This window comes from Theropithecus gelada, chromosome 2 (genome assembly GCF_003255815.1).
Source record: "Theropithecus gelada isolate Dixy chromosome 2, Tgel_1.0, whole genome shotgun sequence".
NCBI lineage: Eukaryota > Metazoa > Chordata > Mammalia > Primates > Cercopithecidae > Theropithecus > Theropithecus gelada.
In genome coordinates, this window is record NC_037669.1 from 170,686,109 (window position 1) to 170,700,798 (window position 14,690).

Sequence of the window (14,690 nt, forward strand, 5' to 3'; positions counted from 1 at the left end):
TTTTATTATTTTCATTTTACTATTTTCTTTTGACTTTTCACTTTAGCCTCTTAACAGATAAAGGCTTTGCTTTTATAGTGTTTTTTTTTTCTTCCTTAATTTGGAAAAATGAGTGTTCTTCTAAGTACTGCTATGGGAGTACTCCATCAATTTTAATACAGAAATATCATTTCAAAATATTCTGTAGTATAGGGATTTTTTTTCTTTTTTCTTTTCTTTTTTGATTCATTCAAATATTTATTGAGCAGCCAAGGAGACCCAAAGGTGATTAAAACATGGTCAGAGAGGTGAGGCAAATGCGCAAGTAACAGAAAGCAAGGGGCTAGGTTCACAGAATCACAGCTGTCAAAAGAAAGTGCTTTAGGATATCAAGAGTGAGTTTGTTTCCAGCCTGGAAGGAGCATGGCTGGCATATCAGGAAAGGGGATTCAGATTAAAACAGAAGGCTTCAGTCTGGATGGCTGATGATACTCAGCATGGACTGTATTTGTCTCTTTCCTCTGTCCCCATCTTTGGACTTAATTTTGCAGTATTGTCCAGCACTGTTCAGTGTGCTTTTTCTATACTTGCTTGCATTTTAGCTTTAATGTCTTCTGTAGAACTAGGTCCTTTTTGGATTTTTAGGAGTTTTTTCCTGTTTTTTGAAGTATTCATGACCTTTTGATCTTTGTCTTGATAGTTTTGAGTCTTTTCCATTTTGGTTTGATTTTGGTGCATTTTTGGCTGGAGTGTCTTATATAGATTTCTTCACTGGAGCTTTTTCTTCAATTTTCTCATCATCAAAATTATCATCAGCAGCAGCAGCAGCAGCAGCAAGTTTTACATTTTTCTGTGGAAACTTGCCTCTATCTCCAGAGGAGGATTACCTTCCAGACACATTAAATACCTGAGTTTCACATCCCCCTCCTCTTCGTCTTCTCACTCTGCCTCTTCCTCCACAGCTGCTAAGTGCTGCCCGCTAATATGCACTGGCCTTGATCCACACTCCAACTGTAATCCCATGGCTGATGGGATTTCAAAGCCCCCAAGGGAAACCGTTGGCTGTACTGACATTTTCAAAGTTGCCAGTGTTACTTCAGTAGGACTGCCTTCATAATTCATTGCCTCGGCTTCAACAATGTGCAATTCACCTTTTACACAGCCCCTAAACTGACCGTTCTTAAAGACAACTGGAGCTCATTTTCATCGTTATCCACCCTAAACCAGTCATCTTTGTCGGCCTTTAGTTCACAACCAAACGATGGTTCTGGAGCCACAGGGGACTTGTCTCCATGTCCATTGAATCTTCCATGGGGTGGTGACGTACACTTCGGTGAGAGAGAAGGCAGACGGAGATAAACAACTACTGCTCCAGAGAACAGCTGCGCAGGACGGAGTCACACCAGGCACAGAATTATTTTCTTGATGTAGGAAGTATTCAGGCACTTAACATTTTTTTACATGATGTGGAGATTTTATATTCTGCATGCATTGAAAAACTCTAGTTCACTGAGATATGATTTATATACAATAAAAATTTACCTCTTCTAACCAAAGAGTTTAATGTGGTTTTTACAAATGTGTAAAATTGTGTGGCAACCGGCTGGGCGTGGTGGTTCACGTCTGTAATCCCAGCACTTAGGGAGGCCGAGGTGGGCGAATCACAAGGTTGGGAGATCAACACCATCCTAGCCAACATGGTGAAACCCTGTCTCTACTAAAAAGACAAAAATTAGCCAGGCATGGTGGTGTGCCCCTGTAATCCCAGCTACTCAGGAGACTGAGGCATGAGAATCGCTTGAACCTGGAAGGCAGAGGTTGTAGTGAGCTGAGATGATGCCACTGTACTCCAGCTTGGGTGACAGAGCAAGACTATCTCAAAGAAAAAAAAAAAAGACAAAAATTAGCCGGGCATGGCAGCACACGCCTGTAGTCCCAGCTACTCGGGAGGCTGAGGCAGGAGAATTGCTTGAACCCAGGAAGTAGAGGCTGCAGTGAGCCAAGACACACCACTGCATTCTAGTCTGGGTGACAGAGTGAGACTCCGTCTCAAAAAAAAAAAAAAAAAAAAATTTGTGGCAACCACCACCATCAAGATATAGAACGTTTACATCTCTATATGAAGTTCCTCATGCCCCTTGGCAGTCAACCTCCTCTCCTACACCTGGTTCCTGGCATCACTGGTCTGATTTCTGTCCCTATAGTTTTTACCATTTATGGAATGTCATATAAATGCAATCGTACAGCATGTAGTCATTTGCATCTGGCTTCTTTTACTCAAAATCAGATTTTTTAGATCCATCCATGTGTTGCATGTATCACACAATGCTCTTTTTTTTTTTTTTTTAATTGTTGCATAGTATGCCATCGTGTGGACACACCACAGTTGCTTATCCATTCAATTAGTGAACATTTGGGTTGTTTTCAGTTTTTGGCTATTATAAATAAAGCTGACATAAATCTGATTGAAATTTTAGTTTTTAATTTTATTGTTTTAATATTGTGAAATATTAGACTTTCTGACTTCTTTTTGTCTACCTTCATAATATGGTAAATTTGTATACATCCTTATATTCTTAAAAATGAAGTATATTCTATTCTACCTTTTGCCTCTCTCCATTGTCTAACTGATTGATTCTCTTGATCAACTCTGCAATGTCTTCTATTATTTTATTATTTATTGATTATTAACTTTCTGATTATTTCATATTGAGAGGCAACTGTGGTTATGAGAATGCACTGTGGAGTTAGACAGACTTGAGTCTCAGTCGTAGCTTCACCTATTACTAGCTGAGTTTTCTTGGCAAAGTCACTTAACTTTTTAAGGTCTTAGTTTCCTATCTGTGAAATGGGGAGAATGATAATAACAGTACCTACCACATGGAGTTGTGAGGATTAAATGAGACGATGTATGTAAAGTGCTCAGAGTGGTACCAGGCAGATGGAAAAATCTCAAAAACTGGTACATTTGGCTATTTTTTATATTGGAATAGTTAGGTCTATAATTTCAATCTATTTCTTCCTGTTTTTCTTGAATTTCAGATATTCATTTAATTGTATATGTTATGTTCATCTGTTATTTGGGGCATATAATTTAGAATTGTTGAATTTTTTTTCTTTAATTTACAGTTTACTATGCTTATTTAATGATGATTTCATCTGTCAATGCTTCTTTCCCTCCCTCCCTCCCTCCCTCCCTCCCTCCCTCCCTCCCTCCCTCCCTCCCTCCCTCCCTTCCTTCCTTCCTTCCTTCCTTCCTTCCTTCCTTCCTTCCTTCCTTCCTTCCCTCCTTCCTTCCTTCCCTCCTTCCTTCCTTCCTTCCTTCCTTCCTTCCTTCCTTCCTTCCTTCCTTCTTCTTTCTTTATTTTTTTGAGATGGAGTCTCGCTCTGTTGCCAGGCTGGGTGCAATGATGTCATCTCAGCTTACTGCAAGCTCCGCCTCCCAAGTTCATGCCAGTCTCCTGCCTCAGCCTCCCAAGTAGCTGGGACCACAGGCGCCCACCACCACACCCAACTAATGTTTTGTATTTTTAGTAGAGACGGGGTTTCACCGTGTTAGTCAGGATGGTCTCGATCTACTGACCTCGTGATCCACCCGCCTCGGCCTCCCAAAGTGCTGGGATTACAGGCATGAGCCACTGTGCCCGGCCTTTTTTTTTTTCAGACAGTGTCTCTTTCTGTTGCCCAGGCTGGAGTGCAGTGGCACAATCATGGCTCACTGCAGCCTCCAGCTCCTGGGCTCAAGCAAACCTCCTGCCTCAGTCCCCCAAGTAGCTGGGATTATAGGCATATACTACCACATCTGGGTAATTAATTTTTTTTTTTTTTTTTGTAGAGATGGGGTCTCCTTATGTTGCCCAGACTGGTCTTGAACTTCTGGGCTCAAGTGATCCTTTCACCTCAGCTTCCCAAAGTGCAGGGATCACAGGCATGAGCCACCGGTCCCGGCATCTCAATGCTTTCTACTATGATACTGGTGTTAACCATTAGGTACTTTTTAGGATTATGATTATTATTTTTATGGTTGTTACCAATATGCCTTTATAACTCTACTTTTATAATGTTCTTACAGTTTTGGGGCCTCCTAAGTCAAATGCCCACGTGGGCCACGCAGACAGTACATATGTGAGCAGTAGGCTGAGGAAAAGGTAGTCAATGAATGGCTGATGGGCCCAGTTCCCAGTGCAGCTCTGGACTCACTGCATTGCCTTGTAAAGCATCATGACTGTTGTCCACAGGCTGGCTGCATTTGCCACGACATGCCAATCTCTGCACCTGCCATAGATTTCCCCCTAATTTTTTGTCTGTAAATTAAAAAAAAGAAATTGTACTTTGGTTGTGTCTGTTTTCACCAGCCAATTGTTGAGTTTATTATATCATACAGCCCACATTTTATGTGGGAATATGATTGCTTATTGTTATAATTAGCCAGTTTGTACTATCTACCAACTGTCACTAAATTTAGCTTAACTGTTGTTAGTGTTTAGTTTTACTTCTACCTTATGTGTTTTCTGTAGTGTATTTTCTTTAAAATTATCAATATACCCTTTAACATTTTTAAATTGCACTAATAATATGAGAATGTGTTATGATTGTAAGAGATTCAGTACAGAAACTGTGCAGAGCCAAGAGCATGAATCATGAAAGCACCTCTCTTATTTCCTGTCCTCCACCCATTCTCACTTCCTTCCAAAGGGAAAAAAATCACTGTCAACAACCTCGAGTATATTTCTGCTTCTCTCTTCTATACATTCCAAGTACATTTATATATGTAAAACTGTATCTACATGTATAGATATCTTTAACAAATAAATGATATATTCTATGTACTGTTCTATAATACACTTTTTAAAAATGCCTAAAATTATGTCTTATGTTGTATACAACTCATCCTCTATAGAAGATGTGCAGTATTTCACAATATAAATGTTCCAAAATTTATTTTGCTTGTATGGGAATTTACGTGGTCCCCAATTTTCTGGTATTACAAATGATGCAATAGCCAGTCTTGTGCATGCCTCTTTATATAGGAGGAACAGGTACCCGTAAGTGGAAATGTTTAGTCACGTGGCGTGCATACTTAAGCCCACTGATAAATACTGCCAGATTGCTCTTCAAGAAGGCTGAGTCCTTTGGGGTAGCCACCAACGGCATGTGAGAGTATGTATTTCTCATGCACTCCTAAAACATTAATCTTTTTGATCTTTATGGTTTTGCCAATATCATATGGGTAAAAAATGGTAAACTAAATGATTTAGTTTGCCTTAGTCTTCCCCTAAATATTAGTAGTTTGATCATTTTGCATGTTTAACGGTTTTCCTGGGGCTTACATTATATAGTTTTTCTTTAAACATTTTCAAGTATAATTTACAATAGGACAGAGCATTGATCTTAAGTGTCTACCTTAGTACATTTTTACAACTGAACACACCCCTCTAACCATCACCCAGATGAAGAAACTAAATATTAGTAGCATCCGGCTTGTGCACCCTCCCAGCCATCATCCCTTTCAAGCATTGCTTTTTTTGAATTTTATATAAATAAAATTATATAATATGGCTTCTTTTTCTTAACATTATGTTTGAGATATTCCTCCATGTCATTTCATGTAGTTGTAGGCAATTTCTGCTCATTGCCGTCTAGTATTCTACGTGTAAATATATCATAATTTCCTTATCTATTGTTTTTCTCTTTTGTGGGGGGGGGGGGGTTTCACTATGTTGCCCAGGCTGGCCTTGAACTACTGGCCTCAAGTGATCCTCCCACCCTGGCCTCCCAAAGCACTGGGATTACAGGCATGAACCACTGCACCCAGCCATTTCCTTATCTATTCTAGTGTTGATGGACATTTATGTTGTGTCTAGGTTTTGGCTATTATGACTACTGTTGCTATGAACCACAAGGTATAGGTTTTTGGGTAAAGTAAATTTTTGTTTCTTATGGGTACTTTGGAGTGAAATTACTAGGTCATTTGTTAAGTGTGCATTTAACTTTATAAGAAACTGTCAAACTGTTTTCCAAAGTATCTTTACCATTTTTTCACTCCCTTCTTCACTGAATGGGTTCCAGTTGCACTACATCTACTCAACATCTGGTGTTGTATTTTGTCTTTTGTTCCTCTAATCAAGTGTGCAGTGGCATCTTCCTGTGATTTTAATGTGCATTTCTCTAATGTTTAATGATGTGGAACATTTTTTCATGTGCCTATTTGCCATCTGCATACTCTCTTTGGTGAAGTATTTGTTAAGTAATTTGGTCATTAAAAAATAGGGTTGTTTTATTTCTTACTATTGTTTTTAAGAGTTCTTTATGTATTCTGGATACAAATTGTCAGATATGTGATTTGCAAATATTTTTTCCAAGTCTGAAGCTTATCTCTTCCTTGCCAAATTAACATTGTTAGAAGTTTTGTTGCCCCGTAAGAGTTTTAAATTCTTACATACACAAATTTGTCAGTCTGGTTTTTTTTTATGGCTTCCGTTGTTAGTGTATTGCTTCAGAAAGGTTTCCTAAGGTTATATATGCCTACCTTTCTATTTACTACTGTGTAAAAAAACCAGTAAAACCTGCTAACACACACATTAAATTATACATTTCTCTGATTGAATATCTGTTTCTGTCTCTCAAACAATTAAAAAAACCCCTGCCATGTGCCTTTCTTTACTTTCTTTCCTCTGATGCTTTCCTCATTACTCCTCATGCGGTGAGGGATTCCGGATTGCTATTATTCTGCATCATCTTTTAGGTTCATTTTTTGTTCCTGTTTTGTTTTCCTCTAGGCATGCTGTCTATACATTTGTTGCAGAAAGGGCTCATGAATCACAGACTTTCTTAGTCTTTGAATATTGGAAAATATTTATTTTTCTCTCATTCTTGAAAGATCAATTAATAATTATAAGTTTTAAATAATTTCAAGATATTGTTTTCTTGTCTTTCTGCTCCTAATATTACTAGTGAGAAATGCAATACCATCTGATTGACATGTGTTTATTTATTTGCTTATCTATCTATATGTTTGTTTATTTTCTTTGGAAGTTTTAGGATTTTGTTTTTATCTTTGGTTTTCTGAAATGTCCCCTCAGCATTCTAGATGTTGGTCTTCTTTTTTTTTTTTTTCGTCTTTCTTGATACTTCACCTGCTCTTTCAATTTGAAAACGTGTATTTTGGCCGGGCGCGGTGGCTCAAGCCTGTAATCCCAGCACTTTGGGAGGCCGAGGCGGGCGGATCACGAGGTCAGGAGATCGAGACCATCCTGGCTAACATGGTGAAACCCCGTCTCTACTAAAAATACAAAAAACTAGCCGGGCGTGGTGGCGGGCGCCTGTAGTCCCAGCTACTCGGAGGCTGAGGCAGGAGAATGGCCTGAACCTGGGAGGCGGAGCTTGCAGTGAGCCTAGATCGCGCCACTGCACTCCAGCCTGGGTAACACAGCGCGAGCCTCCGTCTCAAAAAAAAAAAAAAAAAAAAAAAAAAAGAAGAAAACGTGTATTTTGAAAAACTTTTTCTGTTTATTTATTGGCATTATTCCTCATTCTAATTCGATCTTTTTTCCTATCTGCAACTCCTATTAGATAGATATAAATTATGTTGCTTCTGAAATTCCCAGTTGTTTAATTTTTGCATATAAAAATAAAAATAGGTTTGTTTTTATTTTGTAATTGACAAATACAAATTGTTTACATTTATGGTATACAACATGATGTTTTGATACATATATACATTGTGAAATGATTAAATCAAGCTAATTAACATTTTCATCACCTCATATACTTACTTTTTGTGGTGAGAACATTTAAAATCTACTGTCTTAGCAGTTTTTGAGTATGTAATACAGGATTAACTATAGTCACTACGTTGTGCAATAGAACTCCAGAACGTATTCCTCTTGTCTGATTAAAACTTCTTACCATTTGACCAACATCTCCCCATCCTGTCCCCACTGTCCCTACCTACTAGCCTCTGGTAATCTCCATTTTACTTTCTACCTCTGTGAGTTCAGCCTTTTTAGATGGAATCTATGTTTCCTAGGTTCATAAAATCTGTAGGTACGAAGGCTATAGGAGATTATCATGGATATCCTAACAAATGAGCTAGGCCAATGGAATAAATAAAAGGAAAGTTTTTTTTCTTTTTTTTTGGTAATTATTTGGCCAGTGTAGACAGCATTAAGGTAATTGTACAATCTTATGGCTTCGTTAATTCATATAACTGCTTAAATTATTTTCTTCAGTAAATTTAATTTTTATTGAAAATGGCTCTGAAAGCCTTTTTTTGGAAGATGAAGTAGAATTGATGTGGAAGTCTAACCAGGTTCTGTTGCAAGTCTCAATGTTATATTTCTAATTTTTTACTCAGTTTATACAATTTTATGAACAACTGGAATTTCTGAAAGTTTTTCCATGAATTTAGTCTCTTCTGATTCCATGATCAACATCATCAAAATGCAGTCCCTCAGCTATTTTCCATTATTCAAACAGTAAGGAATTGATTGAGTTCAGGCACTGAATACTAGTATAGCTTAAGTGAAGAATTTACTGTGTTTACTATGTCTTGACAAATTGTCTTTAGTATTACCCTGGTCCATGTAATCCTCCTCCATGAACATGCTGAGAATCCTAGTTTCCTGGAAAGGACAATAATAATAGACAAAGTTTATTGAGTATTTATAGTATGTCCAATATAGTATTAATAACCTTATATATTATTTTCTCAATAATCTTTTTTTTTTGTTTTTGAGACCAAGTCTCGCTGTCACCCAGGCTGGAGTGCAGTGGTGCGGTCTTGGCTCACTGCAATCTACGCCTCCTAGGTTCAAGCGATTCTCCTGTCTCAGTCTTCTGAGTAACTGGGATTACAAGTACCTGCCTGTAATCCACGCCCAGCTAACTTTTGTATTTTTAGTAGAGATGGAGTTTTGCCATGTTGGCCAGGCTGATCTTGAACTCCTGACCTCAGGTGATTCACCCACCTCAACCTCCCAAAGTGCTGGAATTACAGGAGTGAGCCCCCATGCCCGGCCTCAGGATGTAGACGTTACTATTATTATTATTCCCATTTTATAGATGAGAAGAGTGAGGACCTTGCATAGGGTCTCATGTCAATTAGTAGCAATCAGGACTCAAACCCAGATAGTGTTAAACATTATATTATTCTGACAGGCATTGATAATACAACAGGAACCAAACACTCTTTGAAATGAATATATGCCCTCAACATTTGCATAAATACATGGAGCTCCATTTATAATTCCTTGGGCTGCTGCAGTTCATTCTATATAGACTTTGGAAGCCCTTTAAAGTAATGACTTTTTTTCTTTTTCTTTTTTTTGAGAAAGGGTCTCACTCTGTTGTCCAGGCTGAAGTGCAGTGGTGCTACAACAGCTCACTGCAGCATCGACCTGCCTGGGTCAAGTGACCCTCCTGCCTCAGCCTGATGGTTGCTCTGGCTGAACTTGAACTCCTGGGCTCATGGGCTCATGTGTTCTTCCTGCCTTGGCCTTCCAAAGTGTTGGGATCACAGGTGTGAGCCACCCTAATAATGACTTTATAATTTGGCTTTATCCCACACATATTCCCACTGCTCCCTGAAATGCTCCCTTACTGTTTTGCTGGGAATCTTGTTCTGATCTTCAACATATAAACGCTCTTGGCTCTAGTGAATAATCATTACAGATGATATGACAACCTGGGTGACTTTTAAGCCATATATGGATGCAGTTTGAATTAGATGCTCTCTCAAGGGGATTCCTCTTCCAGAATCCACAGTCTTGACTCTGCCTTCATGCACTCGTAGCCCAGAATCCCTGCAGGGGCTGGTGTGCATTTCCCATGCCTGCTGATCCTGCATATATACTTTGTAGAAAACACTTACAATTGCTCCTTTAGCTTCTGTGACTTAAAGTAGTTTTCCATTCTGGTGCTTCCTCCTAGATGATGACGTATATTGAATTTAGCTCAGTAAAGGGCTCATTGGAAGAGTTTTTGTTGGGACTCTAATTTGTTTACTCAAGATGGAATGGAATGGAAGGCCTCTTGGCACATGTCCCACGAAGCTGACTGGCTGGCAGTAGCTGTATTGAGCAAACAGTCCATTCAGGTTCTGGAGTGGAGACTGGATCCAATTGCTTATCGTGAGCTCTGGGAAGGCATGGGGCCCAATCTATTATTGTCACCAGAAAAGAAGCACACGAACTGCTTACTTTTGACTGTTCCTTAGGAATATTCAACGCGAGACCTTTATTAATATAAAGCTTCCCTGTGTTTCCTCCTCTCTGGTCACTGAATCTGCAGATGATGAAATGACAGGATGCCGACATTCAAAAACTGATTAACTCTGGGCGGAAGTACGCTCTAGAATGAGAGACAGAGTGAGTATGCTGCTAAATAGGCATGTATTGATCACAGGTAGAAAGGGCTGCCCATGGAACAGCAAGCCAGAGCCGCCGGTAATGAGTCATGGGTCTCCTTTTCTCATCTCTTCCTCTGAAGGGCTCACATCTTGCTCACCCAGGTGATTGTGCTGGCCTCCAGCTGGGTCCCCAGCTTCCAGGCTGTCCCCCTTGGATCCATCCTCTCTGTTCAGAGTCTCTTATCTCTGTGCTGATACCTACTACCTTGTCTACTCCCCATTTTGTGTTGCTCCCCACTTCCAAGCTCTTTAGTCTTCTTCTATAAATGAGTGAGGGCTCTTTGATGCTGAGGACTAGGTAGTTGCTCTGTGAAATGTGTTGAAGAAATGAATAAATGAGTGAGAAGAGAAGGGGATGATTTTTCTGGGCAACACCCTCCATCAGTGGTTCTTGGTCTACGGCCACATCTGAGCTACCTGTGGATGTTTTAAATAATATCCCAGTCAGGACTCTACCACAGTGAGACGAGGACAGCTGTGTGTTTGAAGCACTCCAGCTGATCCGAATGTGCACCTCTGTGTGGAACAGCTGCCGTAGATTGGTGGGTCTCAAACTTCATTGCACATTGGAATCATGTGGAAAGTGTGTTAAAAGAGTTTTTTTTGCCCCACCCCAGAGTTTCTGATTCAGTAGGCCTGGGGCAGGGCCCAGGAATTTACATTTCTGACCAGTTTCCCCGCGATTACTGATGTTGTGGGTCTGGGACCCACATTTTTAGAACCAACACCCAAGATATTTCAACAGCTGTAATGCTTTGTGTTAACAGTACTCAGTCTTTAGCTGCGTATTAAAATCATAATGGAAGCTTTCACAACATACTGTTGCCAGAGTCTCACTGTAGCTAATTATAACCAAAATATGTGGGAGGAGCCTTGGGCGTCTTTCGTTTGTGAAATTTCCCCATGTGATTCTCAAGCACAATGAGGTATAAGAAATGCTGCTCTCGATCTTTGCTACCGAAAGCATGGTCCTGTGACTGGCAGCACTGGCACTATCATTGTTTGGGAGCTTGTTAAAGATGTAGAATCTCAGGTCTTACCCTGGACGTACTGAATCTGCATTTTAACAAGACATGTAGGCAACAAAGTTTGAGAAGCACAGATCTAGAGAGCTCTGTTCATCTTCGATGCTCAAAGAATGCTTTGTTTCTTATCTTCAATATTAGAGTGCAAAGTCCCTCAGGAGAGGCTTCTTGATTAATTCATCCTCAAGTCCAGAGCACCTAACACAGTGCCTTTTTTCATACAGAAGTGCTCAATAAATAGTGTTGAATGAACAGATTTTCCTGTGAGCATTATCTCCAAGGTACATACGCACGTTTCTTCTTCCCACCATCTGCTGTGCCTCCCGCTACCTTCCAGGTAACATAGACCTCACATTGTCATATCACTTTCATCACCTCCTGGTAGACTTTGAATCTTTTCACCCTCTGAATCTTATGTTGGAATGTGATCCCCAGAATTGGAGGTAGGGCCTAGTGGTGGCTGTTTGGGTCATGAGGGAGGATCCCTCGTGAATGGCCTGGTGCCTTCCTCATGGGAATGAGTGAGTTCTTGCTGTTAGTTTAGAATGTAAGGGAGCCTAGCACCTCCTTCCCTCTCTCTCGCTCCCCGCTCTTGCCATGTGACATGCCTGCTCCCTCCTTGCCTTCTACAATGAGTAAAAGCTTCATGAAGCCTCACTAGAAGCCAACTATGCCAGCGCCAGGCAGAAATGTGAGCCAAATAAACCTCTTTTCTTTACCAATTCCTCAGCCTCAGGTATTCATTTATAGCAATGCAAAACAATCTAACACACCCCCAAACCTAACACCATTAAAAAAAAATCTCATGGGTAGTAATCATTTCAGACTTGCTTGCTATTTCAAGAAAAAACAATCTGGACTCTTCAGGCTCCATTTTTCTAGAACACGTTGCTACCCAAAGGTTTGCTGTGTGGGCCAAGGCTTTGGTTTCATCTGCTGTCACATAATGGAAGTTAACATTCTTCTCAGAATTTCCATCACCATGGTTACTGGCACTGAGTGGCTTCCCTTAGAATCTGAAAAACATTCCTGTAATTATTTTTTTTCTGGTAATGTGTAGAAATTAAAACAAAAATTAAAGATGCCCTATCACTGGGCACTGTTCGTTTGCCTCACCATGGTAGAAATGTTTTACCTTTAGAACCATTTCCATGCTCTTGAGAAATGGTCAAGTTGAACATCTTTGGGAATGACTCAATCTCAGTAGGCTTCTAGAAGCCAAGTGTGGTCGGCAGAAGAATGCCCCTCCAAGTCCCAATTAGTCCTAATTATTCTACATCTTAATCATCCCCCTTCCCCAACATGTGAATATGTTACCTTATCTAGCAAAAGGGTCTTTGCAGATGTGATTAAGGTTAAGGACGTTGAGATTGGGAGCTTATCCTAGATTATCCCAGTGGGCCCAGTGTCATCAAAGGAGTCCTTAAAAGCTGAGAATCTTTTCTGGCTATGGCAAACCAGAGAGACGGTAGTGTGAGAAGAGCTTGACCTGCCAGGAATGGGGAAAAGGGACCAGGAGCTAAGAAATGAGCACAGTCTCTAGAAGCTAGAAAAGGCAAGGAGACAGATTCTGTCCTAGGGCTTCCACAGAGGCACCAGCCCTGCTGACACTTTGATTTTAGCCTAGTGAGACCTGTGTTGGACTTCTGATCTACAGAACTGTCAGACAACAAATTTGTGTTGTTGAGCCACCAAGTTTGTGGTGATTTGTTATAGCAGAAATAGAAAACTAATGCAGAGAGCAAGGCAGCTTTTTGTTTCTAGGTATGTTTGGAGGTAAAGACCAGGTTACAAGCATCTGGTGAAGAGTCTGTTTTGGTACGTTCTTTTGCATCACATAGATCTTCTCAGTTATCAGAAAATGATTTTGTATTTTGGCATAAACTCTGTTTCTAAAATTTCCTTCCTTCCCCTTCCCTGATGCGAAGTAAACTTCAGAGGATCCAGTGTTGGGATGGAAGGGTAATGAATATGGCAAGTTGTGCTGGAGTTTGAAGAGTATAGATGCGGTCTCCTGCCCCCAAATATACTCTCACCCAGTGTTTGAAATTTCATTATTAGAGACCCATGGCTTGCATCTTCTTCAGTTTTCCCCTATCACAGACACTTATACCTCCAGAGAGGTAACTGCTATAAGCCCTTGTGGAGAATTCGGTTACTTTACCACTCCCTGTGGGACAGATTCGAGACATTATATGGGAAAGGTAAAGGAAAGAACAACCTTCCTGCCATCATAATTTTTTTTGTTTTGTTTTTTGAGACAGAGTCTTGCTCTGTCACCCAGGCTGGAGTGCAGTGGTGCGATCTTGGCTCACTGCAACCTCCGCCTTCTGGGTTCAAGCGATTCTCCTGCTTCAGCCTCCCGAGTAGCCGGGACTACAGGTGCACACCACCATGCCAGGCTAATTTTTGTAGTTTTAGTAGAGATGGGGTTTCACCATATTGGTCAGGCTGGTCTCAAACTCCTGACCTCAGGTGATCCGCCCACCTCTGACTCCCAAAGTACTGGGATTACAGGCGTGAACCACTGTGCCTGGCCGCCATTATGATTTTGTCAAGAACTATTTATCTAAGATAGTTAAGGAAATTTAAATGAGATGCTAAAGGAAAATTGTGTGTGTGTGTGTGTGTGTGTGTGTGTGTGTGTGTGTGTGTTTATTTAGTGCCTATTCAGTGCCAGATATTTTATTTAGGCTACTGCATCTAGCCTTTCAACAGCTCTGTAAAATGTCAGGTGAGGGGTTTTCTTTTACCCTACTTACAAGCTAATAAATTAACCTATTAATGTTTAAAATGTATTTTCCAGCGATTATTAGTTTCTTGTTTCTGATGCTAGCCAAAGACCTGGGACTCCTAGGTCAGAGACAAAGAACTTTATTACTCACCATCACAGCAAACAGCATCAGCATCAGCTCCCTTTGCTACTAAGATTCAAAGGGCAGGCTGACACAGGTCCAGAGGTACCCTATACCCACAGTGGGTTTGTGTCCTAGCCAAGGAACATTGAACTTGGAGAATCTACTACTTTTATAGCAAGTAGTAAGTAGTTGTGTTCTTTGTTCCAGGGCGGAGACATTACTTTGTCCCCCAAGTTGCTCACTGCAAGCACAACCCTGACAAATAGCCTGGGTCAAGAGTACACAGGGCCTTGCATTCTTGGCATACCCTACGCACTGCATATGGGCTTGAGAGATCCATGGAGAGAACTGTCTCTCCCAACACAAAATAGGTACTATTATTCCTATTTCACAAACAGGAAACAGTTGAGGTAAAAGAAA

General features: G+C 40.4%; 1 long non-coding RNA gene across 2 annotated transcripts; it reads right to left on the reverse strand.

Moving 5' to 3' along the window:
• Positions 1–211: 211 nt before the first annotated feature.
• LOC112619474 lies at positions 212–12,376 on the reverse strand. Of its 2 annotated transcripts, XR_003118228.1 has the most exons (4): positions 11,702–12,367; positions 9,581–10,694; positions 8,555–8,603; positions 212–1,361 (listed from the first exon to the last, which is right to left on the reverse strand). It is a non-coding gene; the product is annotated as an uncharacterized LOC112619474 (long non-coding RNA). The 2 variants fall into 2 exon arrangements; XR_003118227.1 differs by lacking the exons at positions 212–1,361; positions 8,555–8,603 and having other exon boundaries at positions 9,112–10,694; positions 11,702–12,376.
• Between the last annotated feature and the right edge of the window lie 2,314 nt (positions 12,377–14,690).